Source organism: Phyllobates terribilis, unplaced genomic scaffold (genome assembly GCF_046119375.1).
Source record: "Phyllobates terribilis strain yellow unplaced genomic scaffold, ASM4611937v1 Scaffold_2__4_contigs__length_985480577, whole genome shotgun sequence".
Taxonomy (NCBI): Eukaryota; Metazoa; Chordata; class Amphibia; order Anura; family Dendrobatidae; genus Phyllobates; species Phyllobates terribilis.
The window spans coordinates 462,699,257-462,715,735 of NW_027362762.1; positions in this window are offsets into that span (position 1 = coordinate 462,699,257).

Sequence of the window (16,479 nt, forward strand, 5' to 3'; positions counted from 1 at the left end):
TGCATACCAGGATAAAGATGAGGGGTGCCATGCATAACGGGATTGGGGATGAGGGGGCCATGCATACCGGGATTGTGGGTAAGGGGTTCCATGCATACCAGGATGGGGGTGAGGGGTGCCATCCATACCGGGATTGGGGGTGAGGGGTGCCATGCAAACCAGGATTGGGGATGAGGGGTGCCATGCAAACCAGGATTGGGGATGAGGGGTGCCATGCAAACCAGGATTGGGGATGAGGGGTGCCATGCATACCGGGATTGGGTGTGAGGGGTGCCATGCATACGGGGATTGGGGGTTAGGGGTGCCATGCATACCGGGATTGGGGGTGAGGGGTGCCACGCATACCGGGATAGGGGTGAGGAGTACCACGCATACCTGGATTGGGGGTGATGGGTGCCATGCATACCAGGATAGGGATGAGGGGTGCCACGCATACCAGGATTTGGGATGAAGGGGGGTGCCACGCATTCCAGGATTTAGGATGAGGGGTGCCATGCATACCAGGATTGGGGGTGAGGGGTGCCATGCATACCAGGATTGGGGGTGAGGGGTACCATGCATACCAGGATAGGATGGTGGAGACAGGATGGGGCAGCGCAAATACCATGAGGGGGGCAGCACATACCACCATGGGAGACCATATACCAATAAAAATGCTCGCCACCCGGGCGTAGAACGAGTTCAATAGCTAGTATACTATATTAGCATATAAAAAAGGGATAGGTGATTTTCCCAAAACGTCATTGTGGATTATAAGTAATCTAGCGAAAATATCAAGGAAAAGGTCAAGGAAAATTGAAGCTGTTGGACTTCCGCATTTTTTCAACCTAAGTAACTATGTTTTGATAATTCAACACAAATTTCAATATTACAAATTCTTTAATTAACCGAAAACATGTGTGCAACACTGTAAGGTATCCTTGGACTCTATTGAACCTTTTTTAACCCCTACAACCCCGGGCCATTTTCCATTTTGTCATTTTCGTTTTTTCCTCCAACTTTTTAAATTGTCCATCAATTTACCCACATGAGGGCTTGTTTTTTTTGTGGAATGAGTTGTACTTTTAAATTACATCATTCATCTTACCATATAGTGTTCTGGAAAAAGTGAAAAAAGTGCAATTCCACAATAATTTTGTTTTTTTCTATTTACCATGATCACTATATGGTAAAACTGACCTGGCAATATAATTCTTCAGGTCAGTATAAGTACGCAGATACCAAAGATGTATAATTTTTTTGGGTGAAAATAAATACGAAAATTTGTATGAAAAAATATTTGCATTTGTCAATTCTGAGACCTATTTTTTGGGCTATTGGGCTGTGTGAGGGTTTATTTTTTGTGCCCTGAGCTGATGTTTTTACTGATAACATTTTGGGGTAGATAAGATATTTTGATCAGCTCTTATTGCATTCTATTGCAATTTTGCAGCAGCCAAAAAAAACTAATTTTCGCATTTCAATTTTTTTTCTCATTACGCTGTTTACTGATTGGATTAATTTATTTTATGTTCTGATAGATCGGACATTTCTGAACACAACAATACCAAATACGTTTTTTTTTTTAATTTTTTAAAATTGTTTTATTTTCAATGGGGCAAAAGGGGGGTGATTTGAATTTTTGTGCTTTTTTTTATTTTTTTTCATATTTTTAAAAACGTTTTTTTTACTTTTTAATAGTCCACTTAGGAGACTTGAAGCTGTGATCATTCGATTGCCTGTGTTATACATAGTGGTGCGTCAGCATTTTTAAAAACTTTTTTTCACCTTTTATTGTATTTATTAGTCCCCTTAGATGACTTGAAGCTGAGATTGTCTGATCGCTTGTGCTATATATAGGAGTGTATCAGCACTAGAGATGAGTGGTGTTCGACTCGAACTGTTCGCCAATCTCAAAATCGAGCTGTTTTGGGCGGTGTTCGAGCCGTTCGGCGAACACGAACAATTTGAAAAAAATTCGGCTGTTCGAGGTTATGTTCGATAACTGCTCGTGTACCAAAATCATAACTGGATTTTTTCTCAGTAATGCTGAAAATTAATGTTAATACGCAGTTTGAGTGTACAGCGGGGGGGAGGGACAGGGGATGGATCTCTGCAGAAATAATGAAGATCTCCATTTTTTTTTCTCTTTCCCGCATTTACAGTGGGGAGGTGCAACCTGTCAGCCTATCAGCAGCGCACACACGGAGCGAACTGCTTTTTTCACACAAGCAAGGGCATGTGTCATTAGCAGTGTATGTCACATGTCCTTGCCGTATAAGACTCAGCCATTTTCCCCATCGCCACCATTTTCTCACTGCGGCAGCTGCATGTTAGACGGCACCGCTGTTGCTGTGTGCGCTATACTTTGTTAATTTCAAGCCAATTATCGCACAAATCTACAGATAGCTTGGGAGTAGGGAATAGTTGTGATTGCAGTCCTTTTAAGGACTAGGTTACATCATTTCCTATGACTTTTATCAAGCAGGTCTGTGCTCTTAAATAGATAGGTTGGGAGCAAAGACTAATTGTAATTGCAGTCCTTTTCAGGGCTAGGTTACATCAGTTCCTAAAACTTTTATCAGGCAGGTCTGTTTTAGTGCTGTGCAAGTTTTTTTTCATAGCATTTGGCTAAATCTAGCAAAGCAAATCCTTTTTGGCCTCTTGCAGTGTGTGTTAGTCAGTGGAGTAGCCTATCTGTGTTGCAAACTACACCACCTGTGTATAGAATGCCAATTTTTTTGCTGCACCTAGTGAAGTAAAACCTTTTGGGCATAGCATCATTCTATTAGTCCATCTATACTAACCTCCACCAGGTTGCAAATTCAATATAATTTTTTTCTGCATCTAGCTCTGAAAAAATATTTGGGCTTCGGCTTGTAGCAGTGTGTGGGACTTGTTCTATTAGTCCATCTATACTGACCTCCACCAGGTTGCAAATTCAATATAATTTTTTCTGCATCTAGCTCTGAAAAAATATTTGGGCTTGTAGCAGTGTGTTGGACTTGTTCTATTAGTCCATCTATACTAACCTCCACCAGGTTGCAAATTCAATATAATTTTTTTCTGCATCTAGCTCTGAAAAAATATTTCGGCTTGTAGTAGTGTGTGGGACTTGTTCTATTAGTCCATCTATACTAACCCTCACCAGGTTGCAAATTCAATATAATTTTTATCTGCATCTAGCTCTGAAAAAATATTTGGGCTTCGGCTTGTAGCAGTGTGTGGGACGTGTTCTACTAGTCCATCTATACTAAACTCCACCAGGTTGCAAATTCAATATTATTTTTTTCTGCATCTAGCTCTGAAAAAATATTTCGGTTTGAAGCAGTGTGTGGGACTTGTTCTATTAGTCCATCTATACTGACCTCCACCAGGTTGCAAATTCAATATAATTTTTTTCTGCATCTAGTTCTGAAAAAATATTTCGGCTTGTAGCAGTGTGTGGGACTTGTTCTATTAGTCCATCTATACTAACCTCCACCAGGTTGCAAATTCAATATAATTTTTTTCTGCATCTAGCTCTGAAAAAATATTTGGGCTTCGGCTTGTAGCAGTGTGTGGGACTTGTTCTATTAGTCCATCTATACTAACCTCCACCAGGTTGCAAATTCAATATAATTTTTTTCTGCATCTAGCTCGGAAAAAATATTTCGGCTTGTAGCAGTGTTTGGGACTTGTTCTATTAGTCCATCTATACTAACCTCCACCAGGTTGCAAATTCAATATAACTTTTCTCTGCATCTAGCTCTGAAAAAATATTTGGGCTTGTAGTAGTGTGTGGGACTTGTTCTATTAGTCCATCTATACTAACCTCCACCAGGTTGCAAATTCAATATAATTTTTATCTGCATCTAGCTCTGAAAAAATATTTGGGCTTCGGCTTGTAGCAGTGTGTGGGACTTGTTCTATTAGTCCATCTATACTAACCTCCACCAGGTTGCAAATTCAATATAATTTTTTTCTGCATCTAGCTCGGAAAAAATATTTCGGCTTGTAGCAGTGTGTGGGACTTGTTCTATTAGTCCATCGTACTAACCTCCACCAGGTTGCAAATTCAATATAATTTTTTTCTGCATCTAGCTCTGAAAAAATATTTCGGCTTGTAGCAGTGTGTGGGACTTGTTCTATTAGTCCATCTATACTAACCTCCACCAGGATGCAAATTCAATATCATTTTTTTCTGCATCAAGCTCTGAAAAAATATTTCAGCTTGTAGCAGTGTGTGGGACTTGTTCTATTAATCCATCTATACTAATCTCCACCAGCTTGCAAATTCAATATAATTTTTATCTGCATCTAGCTCTGAAAAAATATTTCGGCTTGTAGCAGTGTGTGGGATTTGTTCTATTAGTCCATCTATACTAACCTGCACCAGGTTGCAAATTCAAAATAATTTTTATCTGCATCTAACCCAGCCAATACTTTTGGGCTAATACCTCAGTTTGGCCACTCAGCTCTGCTCGGTTCCCATCCATTGTTTTTTGTGCAAACAACTCCAGAGTTGTGAATTAGTTAACCATCAAAATGAGTGGAAAAAGGCCTGCTGCTGGTGGAAAGGGGAATAGGCAGGTTGGGAAGGGAAGAAAAGGTTGTGTCCGTGGGGTAGGTGTTAAAGCAACAGTAACATCTGCAGAAGAAAGACCATCTTCCAGCCAAACTAAGATGTCTACTTCTTTTAGCGGACAATGTGATAAGATCAGTTTCTTATGGCCACGCCAATCGCTACAAATTCCAGGTTAGGTGTCACCCCAATCGCACTTGCTTCCTCACAGCTCCCAAGTCTCCAGCTGCCTGTCTGAGTATGGGGTAGAACAGATGGTTGAGTCTGCAGAGCTGTTTACTCATACTATAGCCTGGGAATCAGAGGCCGGCTCCAGAGCTTCTGTGAATCCAGACGAGGAAATGATCTGCACTGATGCCCAGAATCTTTATGAGTCGGATCCAGGACCAGACGCAGAAGGTTCTGACCATAATGTCGTCCCTCGTTCCCAAACTGTAACTCCTGTTGGTGGAGACAATGAGGAAGACGATGATGAGACTCAAATTCCTGATTGGAGCGACAACTTTAGTTTTTTGTCAGGGCAGGAAGAGGTTGGCTCTGAGGACGACGGGTGTGATAACACACAGGGTGATGATGACGAGGTTGGAGAACCCACTTACTGTCAACCCACAGTCAGCCAGTCGATGAGGTCAGCAGAGGAGTTGGAGGAGGATGCTAATGACGACGAGGTGAGATTGCGCCTTCCTGGACAGAGCCGTAGTACTGGAAGCACGTCAACAACTGCATTCTCAAACACAACTCTGCCTCTGACCACAAGTCGTGGTGGCTCTTCAGGTCGCATGGGTGCTAAGCCTTGCATAGCCTGGGCATTTTTTCAGATCGATAAAGATGACCCAACTCGTGTTATCTGTAACATTTGTCAGCAAAAGCTAAGTAGAGGCCAAAAAATACATAGTTTGAGTACTTAATGCATGATATGAAGCATAAGTTGCAGTGGGAAGCTCACTGTGCTACAATGCGGCCTAGCCAGCCAGGCCAACCACCGTCTGCCACATCTTGTGCATCCGCGGCCTCTTCATCCTCTGTGACTGCGGGGACAGCAGTCACACCTGTTTTGGGACGCAGACCTGCCACCTCTTTACCAGCAACAGCCAGCGTGATTGGCAGGTCATCATTTTCTTTGGAGGTTGGAAACACCAGCTGGTGTTCAGTGCTGTCCGACATCGATAGCACCACCTTTGGATAAAGGCAACCTAACATGTCCGCCTGCATCTTCCTCACAGACCGGCAGTTTGCCGGGGACACCCTTCTCAACCCCGTCTAAACACAACAGCCAGCCCTCGGTCCCTCAGATGTGGACAAGTAAAAGACCATTTCCTCCTAGCCATGAGAAAGCTAAGAGGTTGAATTTCACCATCTGCAAGCTCTTGGCTACAGAAATGCTGCCTTTCCGCCAGGTGGACACAGTGGATTTTCGAGACCTTATGTCCGTCGCAGTGCCCCAGTACCAGATGCCCAGTCGGCACTACTTCTCAAAGAAAGGTGTGCCTGCGCTCCACCAGCATGTCGCACACAACATCACCGCTTCTTTGAGAAACTCTGTGTGTGACAGGGTGCATTAATCCACAGACACTTGGAAAAGTAGGCATGGACAGGGGCGTTACATGTCGCTGACTGGGCACTGGGTAACTATGGTGACAGCAGGACAAGGGGCTGCTGTCCAAGTCATGCCGTCCCCACAAGTTTTGCGTCAATCCTCTTTATCTCGAAGTTCCTCCACTGCTTCTGCCTCCTCAACCTCCTCTCGGTGCTCCACCTGCACCCAAAGCCTGTCTGGTCATGCCACAAGCTTTCTAACTGCGCAGAAGGGATCCTGCACACCTCCCTACTATGCTGGCAGCAGGGCTCAACATCATCAGGCAGTTTTTACTTTGAAATGTCTGGGAAATGTGAGTCACACAGCTGAGGAGTTGTGGTCAGCTCTGGAGAACCAGTTTCATGAATGGTTGTCTCCACTGGACCTGAAACCAGGGAAGGCCGTGTGCGACAATGCTGCAAACCTGGGTGCGGCCCTTTGCCGAGGCAATGTGACACACGTCCCTTGTATGGCTCACGTGTTGAACCTGGTTGTCCAGCCTTTTTTAGCCCACTATCCCGGACTAGATGGCCTTCTGCAGAGGGCACGGTCGCTATATGCTCACTTCCGCCGTTCGCATCCCGCAGCTCAGCGACTTACATCTCTACAGAAGTCGTTGGGCCTGCCACTTCACCGGCTAAAATGCGATGTGCCTACCCGGTAGAATTCAACTCTGCACATGTTGCAGCGACTGTGGCAGCACCGACAAGCCCTGGTGCAATACGTTCTGACGTATAGCCTGGGCCAACGAGATCCAAAGGTGGGGCAAATCACGCTGGAGGAGTGGTCTCAGATCAGGGACCTATGCACCTTTCTGCACAGTTTTGAAATGAGGACGAAGATGTTTAGTGCTGACGATGCCATTATCAGCATGACTATTCCGGTGATTTACATGCTGGAGCACATTTTAAACAGAATTCGGAGTCAGGTGGTGGCACAAGAGGAGGTGGAGGAAGTAGAGGAGGAGGAGTTGTATACGGAAGGGCTAACATCTGCAAGGTCCAGACGGTCGGCAGCACCAAGGCGGCAGGCATGAGAGGGTGGGGGAGATGGTTTTACCAGGGCGCATGGTAGCAGCCAAACTAGTGAGGAAGGTGCAGGAGCCCAGGAAGAAGTGGAGGACGAACTGATGGAAGACTCATCAGATGAGGGAGACCTTGATCACATTTCTGTTGTGCGAGGTTGGTGGGAGAGGGCAGAGGAAGGAAGCAAGATTGTTACCTCGCCACCAACACAACAGGGACTTGGTGCTCCTGGATGTGCAAGACACTTGAGTGCCTTCTTGCTGCACCACCTGCAACATGACCCTCGAATTCTGAGAATTAGAAATAATCCTGACTACTGGGTTGCCACACTGTTAGATCCCCGGTACAAAAGTAAATTTGCAGAAATTATTCCTGCCATAGAAAGAGATGCACGCATGCAGGAGTATCAGCAGAGACTGTTGCAGAATCTTACATGTGCTTTTCCACAAAACACTAATGGTTCACGTACTTAATCTCACAGTTCCAACTTGCCAACCGTGGGACCGTCAAGTGTTGAGCACTCAAAACGTAACAGAAACACAGTATCTGCTGGTAACATCAATTTTGTGGAATCATTTCACCACTTTTTTAGCCCATCCTTTGCAAGGCCACAGGACACAAGATGTCTGACACATAGTCAACGCCTAGAGATGATGGTACAGGAGTATCTCCAAGTAAACATTGAAGCCATGACTGTGTCACTGGACCCTTGCTCTTTTTGGGCTTCCAATCTGGATAAATGGCCGGAGCTCGCCACTTACGTCTTGGAGATCTTGTCATGCCCCGCAGCCAGCGTTCTGTCTGAACATGTGTTCAGCACTGCTGGTGGTGTGCTGAAAGATAAGCGCACGCGGCTCTCCACTGATAATGTAGACAGACTCATGTTCATAAAGATGAACAAATCATGGATCCGAAACGACTTTTCTACCCCTGTGTCATCCTGGGGAGAGTAAAAGCTTGATGATTTGTTAAAATCACCTCACTAACCGTTTTAAGCTTTCAAATTACTTATCATGTTTATCTGTATCTTGGCTGGAAAATAATTTGGGCCTTGTAGCAGTTTGCAGTACTGATTCTATTAGGCCATCTATACTAAACTCCACGAGATTTAAAATTACTAATCATGTTTATCTGTATCTTGGCTGTAAAATAATTTGAGCCTTGTAGCAGTTTGCAGTACTGATTCTATTAGGCCATCTATACTAAACTCCACCAGACTTAAAATTACTAATCATGTTTATCTGTATCTTGGCTGTAAAATAATTTGGGTCTTGTAGCAGTTTGCAGTACTGATTCTATTAGACCATCTATACTAAGCTCCACCAGCTTTCAAATTAATAATCATTTTTAGCTGCATCTAGCCCGTAAAATAATTTTGGGGCTCCTAGATGCGCAAGACACATGAGTGCCTTCTTGCTGCACTACCTGCAATATGACCCTCAGATTGTCAGAATTCAAAATAATCCTGACTACTGGGTTGCCACACTCTTAGATCCCCCACACTCTTCGATCAACCTTTTCATTTTAATAAAGAACAAAAAAATGGTCATTTTTGAAATTATAAGAATTAGCAGGTTATTAGAAACTGAAATCAAACAGTTTTTCACTCAAAACTTTATTCTAGGTGATGTTACATTTGCACATAGGACCCCTTGCTCAAAAGGAGCTTTTGAACTCTCTCGTCAATTGAATTTGTCAGGTTTTGGATGGTTTCTGCTTCAATTGTTTTGCATGAGGACAGAATACCCTCCCAGAGCAGTTGCTAAAATATGAACTGCCTCCCGCCATCATAGACACTCCTTTTGATGATGCTCCAGAGGTTCTGAATGGGGTAGAGGTCAGGGGAGCATGGGGGTCACACCATAAGTTTGTCCCCTTTTATGCCTATATCAGCCAGAGATGCAGATGTGTTATGTGCAGCATGAGACGGTGCATTATCATGCACGAAAATGATCTTGCTGCGGAATACACGGTTCTTCTTCTTTAACCATGGCAGGAAGTGCTGTTTGAGAAACTCCACATACATTATGGAGTTCATCTTTACCCCTTCAGGGATCCTAAAGGGGCCGACAATCTCTCTCCCCATGATTCCAGCCCAAAACATTACTCCACCTTCTCCTTGTTGGCGCCGTAGCCGTGTTTGCATGGGGTGTCCATCAACCAGCCATCCTCCACTCCATCCATCTGGACCATCGAGCGTTGCACGGCACTCATCGGTGAACAAAACAGTTTTGAAGTCTGTCTTCATGTATTGTTTGGCCCACTGGAGCCGTTTCTGCTTGTGTACAGTGGATAGAGGAGGTCGACAGGATGGCTTACGCACAGCTGCAAACCTCTGAAGGACCCTGCATCTTGTTGTTCGGGGGACGTTGGAGGCACCAGCAGCTTCAAAAACTTGTCTGCTGCTATGACAAGGCTTTTTGCCGCTGCTCTTTTAACCTGACGTTATTGCCTGTAGGAAAGAGTCCTCAATTTCCCCTTATCAGCATGCACACGTGTGTACTGTGAATCAGCTACATACTTCTTGATTGTGCGATGATCAGGATGAAGTGTCTTGGCAATGTTGATTGTAGTCATGCCTTGACCTAAACACTCCACAATTTGTTGCTTCCAGCAGCCGACACATCCTTTTTCTTTCCCATTTTGGCAGAAAATGTAGGCTGCTTAATAATGTGGGACAGCCTTCTTAAGTAGTCTTGCCTTTCATTGGACACACCTGCCAAACTAATTAGCGCAGGTGTCTGCAATTGCTTACAGTGATATAAAGAGCCCTGACACACATCACCGTCAATGAGTTTAACTGACAAACAAAAAAATTCTTACCTTATCAGTCCTAAACACTTTTTGCATAATAATTAGGAACACAGTGTACATGTGCTTTTCCACAAAACACCTGAGGTTCACGTAGTGAATCTTACATTTCTAACTTGCCAACCGTGGTCTGTATGAAGTTGTTCAATAAAGGGCCCAAAATTAAGATAACATAGACGGGAGAGGGCTCTATGAATAGGAATTCCTAAGTATTTGATACCCTGTGAGGGCCAGGCAAAGGGAAAGTTGGACTGGATGGAATCCTGTATGGATTTGGGGAGGGAAACATCGAGGGCCTCAGACTTCGCTGCATTGATTTTAAAATTTGACCATGTAACAAAGTGATCTATTTCAGCAATAACAGCAGGGTTGGATGTATGTGATTGAGTGATATATACTAGGACATCATCAGCAAATGCAGAGCACTTGTACTCGGTGCCTCCCACCTCAATCCACCTAATATTGGGGTTATGGCGAATTGATGAGAGCAGGTACTCCGTCACTAGGGTGTATAAGAGAGGGAGCAGAGGACATCCCTGCCTTGTCCCATTGGTGATTATGAAAGGTGATGAAAATGTTCTGACGCGCCCCCTGGGCCTTGGGACTCCCGGAGCCGGACCCCTTTTGGTGGATGCTAGGGGTTGTAGTCTCCGTGGCGGCGACCCGGTTCCATGGCTCAGGGCGGTCAAACCAGTGGCGGAACTATTTATGTGGTTTTGATGTTTAAATGTCCGATTACGCCACCCGTGGATTGCGGTCAGAGTGAACCGCCGCCGCAGGGCAGACCGCTGAGGCTGGTGTTGTGGGTGCAGCAGAGCGTAGTATAACTCCCCACGGGAGGAGTATAGCCTCAGGGCAGTGTATGCGGAGGATGGGGGAGATGGTGCAGGGCAGCAGCAGCAACGACACGGAGTCAGTGATGCAGTCCAGGGCCTTTACTCACAGTTCTTATTATCCAGACCACTTCTGCAGGTAACGGCTGCCCACGTCGTACTGTGCTCACCAGGTGAGGGGCTCGTACAACTCCCAGATAACTTTGGAGCGCTTCACAGGACCCCCTTTGTGTGTCCTTTCTCTGGCCTTTATTACCCCATCAGTGACCACGCTTCTGTCAGGCTGCCTCGGGCCTCCTCTTTGTAAACTTGGCGCCAGTTTCCCTGACCCTATGTGGTGCCTTCCTAGCGGGTGTAGCGAGGGGCTGCGCCACATAAAATGTCACAGCCTCCGGTTTCTAGGTGAGGGTCATTTCTCGCCTCCACTAGTTTCGGGGACCGGTCTCCCCCTTTGGCCTGACCCCTCCACGCAGGTGGATTCGGGCATGCGGTGGCGACTCGCCCGTCCGCACCCCTGGGATCCCTTCGTTCTTCGTTCCTGGAGCCTTCTCCGCTCCTCTTCCTTCCTTCTTCCTCTTCCAGGCCTGGGCCTCTGTTACTAGGCCCGCCTCCGGAGCAGAGCTCATGCAGAGCCCCTGCTCCCTGTCACTTATGCTCAGACTTCTCTGTACTGAACTAAGATGGTGCCCACCTTTTATACTCCCTTCTCAATGCACCCAGGAACTTCTTCCTCCCTGCTCCTGCACTACAGGGTTCCCCTTCCTCGGTGTTCCCTCCCCCCACTCCAGCCAGGGACAGGGACTGTCGTGCCCATCTCAGGAGCATATTGGTCGCCCTGTCCCACGGCAATGTGGTGTAATGCATGCAGGTGTCGGTGTCCTGATCCACACTCCATCCTTACCTGAGAGTGAGATATCACACCTCTGGGTGAGGTGCAATACCTCTGTAGCAACCGAGCCCTCAGGGTGCTACAGTTCCATTTATCTTCAGCCTAGGTGACGTGTTGCGATACAGGGCCATGATTTTGGCTCTAAAAGGGTCCCCTAGACCCCTACCCCAAGCTTTTCAAGAGAATAATATATGGCGTGCCAGGAGACTCTATGGAATGCTTTCTCAGCATCCAACAAGAGTATCTAATTACAATTTTTTAACTGCATCTAGCCCAGGAAATACTTTGTGCCTAGTAGCAGTGTCTGCTAGTCAGCGGATTATCCCAGCTGTTAAACAAGCTACACCACCTGTAGTTTGGACACTTAATTTTTTCAAAGGAAATGCTTTGGGCCCCCGGGATACTCAGTGAAGAGCATCGGAAGGCACCCCAAGGCACAGGGGCTGGGACTGGTGGTAGGACGCTTTGCACGGGCAGGAACGGACTGGCCGTGTCTGCTTCGCACTTTTTTGGTTTTAGAAGGGCATGACATGCTTATATCTGTGTCTCCCCCTCCTTTTACTCCTCCACCTCATTTCTTTTCGCATGACTATATGTACTTGTCACTTTTCCATGTGTTAGTTGTGTCTTCTGAGCAGTTTGTCAGTTTTTGGACACATTTGAAGTGTTTTCTATGTGTTTTCTATGTGTTGCTATGTGTTTTTGTTTGCCTGCGATTGGTTTTAACGGTGTTCGAAGGTGTTCGACGAACAGTTCATCGAACATACGGGTGTTCGACGAACCGAACCAAACTCGAACACTACGGGGGTGGCTCAACACTAATCAGCACTGCTATGTATAGCAAAAATAACAAACTCCTATAAACACCGGCCACGGTCTGTGTTCACAGAAGGATCATCATGATAGGCAAGGGAGTTATCAGCACATCTCCCGGCTGTCATGACAATTAATAGGTGCCCAGCAATCATGTCATGAGTGCGCCAAAGGGAGCGTAAAATGACACGCGCCCCTGTTGACATGTGGTAAATGCTGCTGTGATAGATTAACAGCAGAACTTATCATGTTAACAACTGCAGGCTAAGCAGCCGTGGCTATTAAAGGCACATGATGGTTTATTAAATCAGCTGTCATGTGCAGGGAAAGATGTGGGCTCAGTGTGTGAGCCCACATCTGAGGCAGGAACACGACTTATGACATAATTCTGCGTCATATGTCGTGAAGGGGTTAAAGCACCATTTCAGCGTTTTATTTTTTTTCAGTTCTGGAGTGGTGCTTCTAATCTAAAGTCCCTGACAATAGTCTTACATTTACCCGCTGGCGTCTTCACCTTTTATCAGCACCGGTCGGGTCCTGTGGTGCCATCTTGTGATTCCAACTTCTGACTGGCCAGAAGTCAGAAGTAATGGTCACAAGCTCTCAATGCAAGTCTATGAGAGCCAGAATAAGACTCTAATAGTCTTTCATTGAAAAGTGACCTCGAGCTCACTCCAACAAACACTGGAGCGATCCGGAAGGTCACAAATTGCTGAAGACCAACGGGTGCAGTAGCTATAGAAGGTGAAGACGACAACGGGTAAGTATAAACTAGAGGCAGAAAACTTAGATTAGAAGAACCACTCCAACAGTAAAACAAATACAAATGCTGGAGTGGTGCCTAATGTTCTTTAACACAAACACAACTGTAATAATGTCCAAGTACCCTGAAGATATAAGACTATGGGTAACCACTATTGGTAACCGATGGCAAGTGAGAGATTGTTTAATAACCCTGTACACTGACAGACTTTCTGTGCTTTTAAAAATCTAAATATGGTTAAAAAGTATCACTATTGCTGAGAAAATGACTGCTGTACTTCTGTTTAAACAAAAGTGGTGAACATGGAAGAAGGCATAGCTTTTTGGTACGTGGTAGTCCAAAAATTATCCATGAAAGCGAGTAGGAACAAATATGTTAAATGAAGAAGCTATACTTTCAACAAGCCTTCTAAAAATGATCTTTTTAGGAGCAGCAATAGGTTTGCTGTTTGGAAAAAGAAGAAGTAAGGGCTTTATAAAAAAAAAAAGCAGTCAAAAATTGGAAAAAGAAGCAATGACATAAAGTCCTTATTTTGAGATAATCAACAGGTTTGTTGCTTGGAAAATGAAAAAGCAATCAACTTTTTTTAACAAGGCAAAAATTATTAGTATTTTGTGAAATGATGAAGCAATGTCTTGCTAACAGGCCATCCAAAAATTATCCATTTTTAATGGGAACAGCAAAAGGTTTGCCATTTTGAAAGTGAAAAGCTATGTTTTTTTTAAAAAGCTGTTAAAAAATTATCCTTTTTTGGGAGCAATTACAAGTTCATTTTCCCTGTACAGACTAAGGTTCCCAGCTGCAAGACAACATAGCAATAAGAACACAGTGGACAAGCAAGAGATGTGAGTGGCTGTCTATGGCAGTGGCAGTGGAAGTGGAAGAGTCAACAACTGCATAGAATAAAAAATAATGGGACATGCAAGGAGATATCTGGTTGTGTAAGGTCAGCACAAGCAGCCCAAGCATAAACAATATAGTATATCTACCGAACACATTTGACAGGCAGGTATTGTGTGGCTTACTATTGGCAGTCTCATTGGCAGCACCAGCCACACAGTATAGAATATGAAGATGTCAGGAATGGAAGTGTTCAGCTGTGTGAAGCTAGCACTGGCAAGCCTTGGCAGCAGCTGTAGCACAGTATAGATAAAACATTATGTATATATAGGACATGCCCATCTAGGCAGAGGGCATAAACACTGGTGGAAGCAGGACAGTGTAGAACACAATTGTCAGGTAGGCAGATGTTATAGCTGACCTTATCATTGGCATCAGCCATAGGTGAAAGAAAATCAACTCTACTCAATGTCTGATTTATTTTGACAAATGTAATGTTTTTCACATATGAAAAGAACAATCTGGTCCTCTTGGGTGTGAAAAATCCTCCTGCCATGCTGAACACCTTCTAGGATAGTACACTGGAGACTGGACAAGACAGTACACAGGAGGCTGCACCAGTTTTCATTGGTCCAATCAACTAACCTGGAAGTCATGGGCTCAGGGTGTCTACCGGAGAAAGCTAACCATCCAGGTATGACTGGATGTTTGGGTGGTGCATCTCTGTTTATTGATATGCATCAGGTTGGCGTTGCAGCAGATAAAATATCTTGTCAATTATATCATGCCACTGCTGTTGCCTCAGTGTTGGCTGTGCAGGGAGCTAAGAGTGGACTCATGTTCAGTTGGTAGGCATCTGTTCAGCAAAGCTTAGCTGAGCAGGGAATACAGCTTTTCCAGGTAATACACCATTTTAACTCACTTTTAGAATTTTTAAATTCCCTGATTTTGCTTTTCTATTTAGGGTCTAAAAGCAAGACTATCCAATAGACATCAGTTTGCGTAATCCTAACAATATATCTGTCATCCTACAAGCAATTGAGCATTGTAGCATGACTGAATGCCCTGTTAGTGCACTTTGCACACTTCGCTACGATGGTTGGTTGTCATGGCCAGCAATATCAAAGTCATCATCTATTTCACATTAGCTATCAGCCTCATTCCCTGTCTGTGCCAACTCAATGACCCCATCCACATCCACCTGCTGCAGCTCCTCCCCTTCCTCTGCCTTCTCCTCCTTCCCCTCCTCCTTATCCTGCTACATGTAACTTTGACCTTGAAGTTTTCCAATAGCCCAAGGATGGCTATGAGCATATTGCCTTCTTGTGTTTTTTCCATTTTAAATATGAGGGGGATGACATCATTGATGCCTCAGTTCTCCCTACTGCCAAATTTAGGTGATGATTATGATGATACCGACCAGGTACAACTTGAGGATGCAGTGTGACTACCAGAAATACCAGTGAGAGAAAGATATAAGGACTGCTAAAGCCTTGCTTATATTGCTGACTAGTTCGCTTTCCCAAAATATGCAGGTGATGTTGCTTCATGTGCTGCTAGAGAGCCATTCAAGCCAGTACAATAGCTTGCTTGTGTCAAGCATATTTTCTCCATTTTTTTCTTTGAAAAATAATTATGTTGGGCTGCTGTTTTCTAGTGCAAAAAAATATAATTCACATGCAGCAGAGCAAGCTGCCATCTATGCCATATCACTGATCAATTACATTAATACTGCTGCTGGCACATCTAGTTCTTTTCCTCTAGAAATTAAATCTCTATCAAAAATCTATGTATCGCTGTAAATCTCTGTGATCACCTATTTCTACACTCATCTTCAATGCTACAGTTGTAAAACACATTATATCTAGATTATTTGTTCAATGTTTTATGGCTTTCTCTCCCTATCTCTATTGCTAAGCTGTGAGCTCTGATATCTGCATGCTGTCCTGAATCACCCTAAAATGGCCGTTTCATTCCCTACCATGACTTTTATACAGGCTCTGATATTCACTCCTGATTGGCTACACCAACCAGTGTTCCCCAGCTCTGGTCCTCAAGAGCCACCAACAGGTCATGTTTTCATGATTTCCTTAGTATTGCCCAGGTGATAATTGCATCACCTACACAGGCAATAATTCCATCACCTTTGCAATACTAAAGAAATCCTGAAAACATGACCTGTTGTTGGCTCTTGAGGACTGGAGGTGGGGAACACTGGTCTACATTAGAGATGAGCGGTGTTCGACTAGAACTGTTCGACAATCTCAAATACGAGCTGTTTTGGGCGGTGTTCGAGTTGTTCGACGAACCCGAACGATTTGCAAAAAATTCGGCTGTTCGAGGTTATGTTCGATAACTGTTCGTACACCAAAAGCTTGTCCTGCAT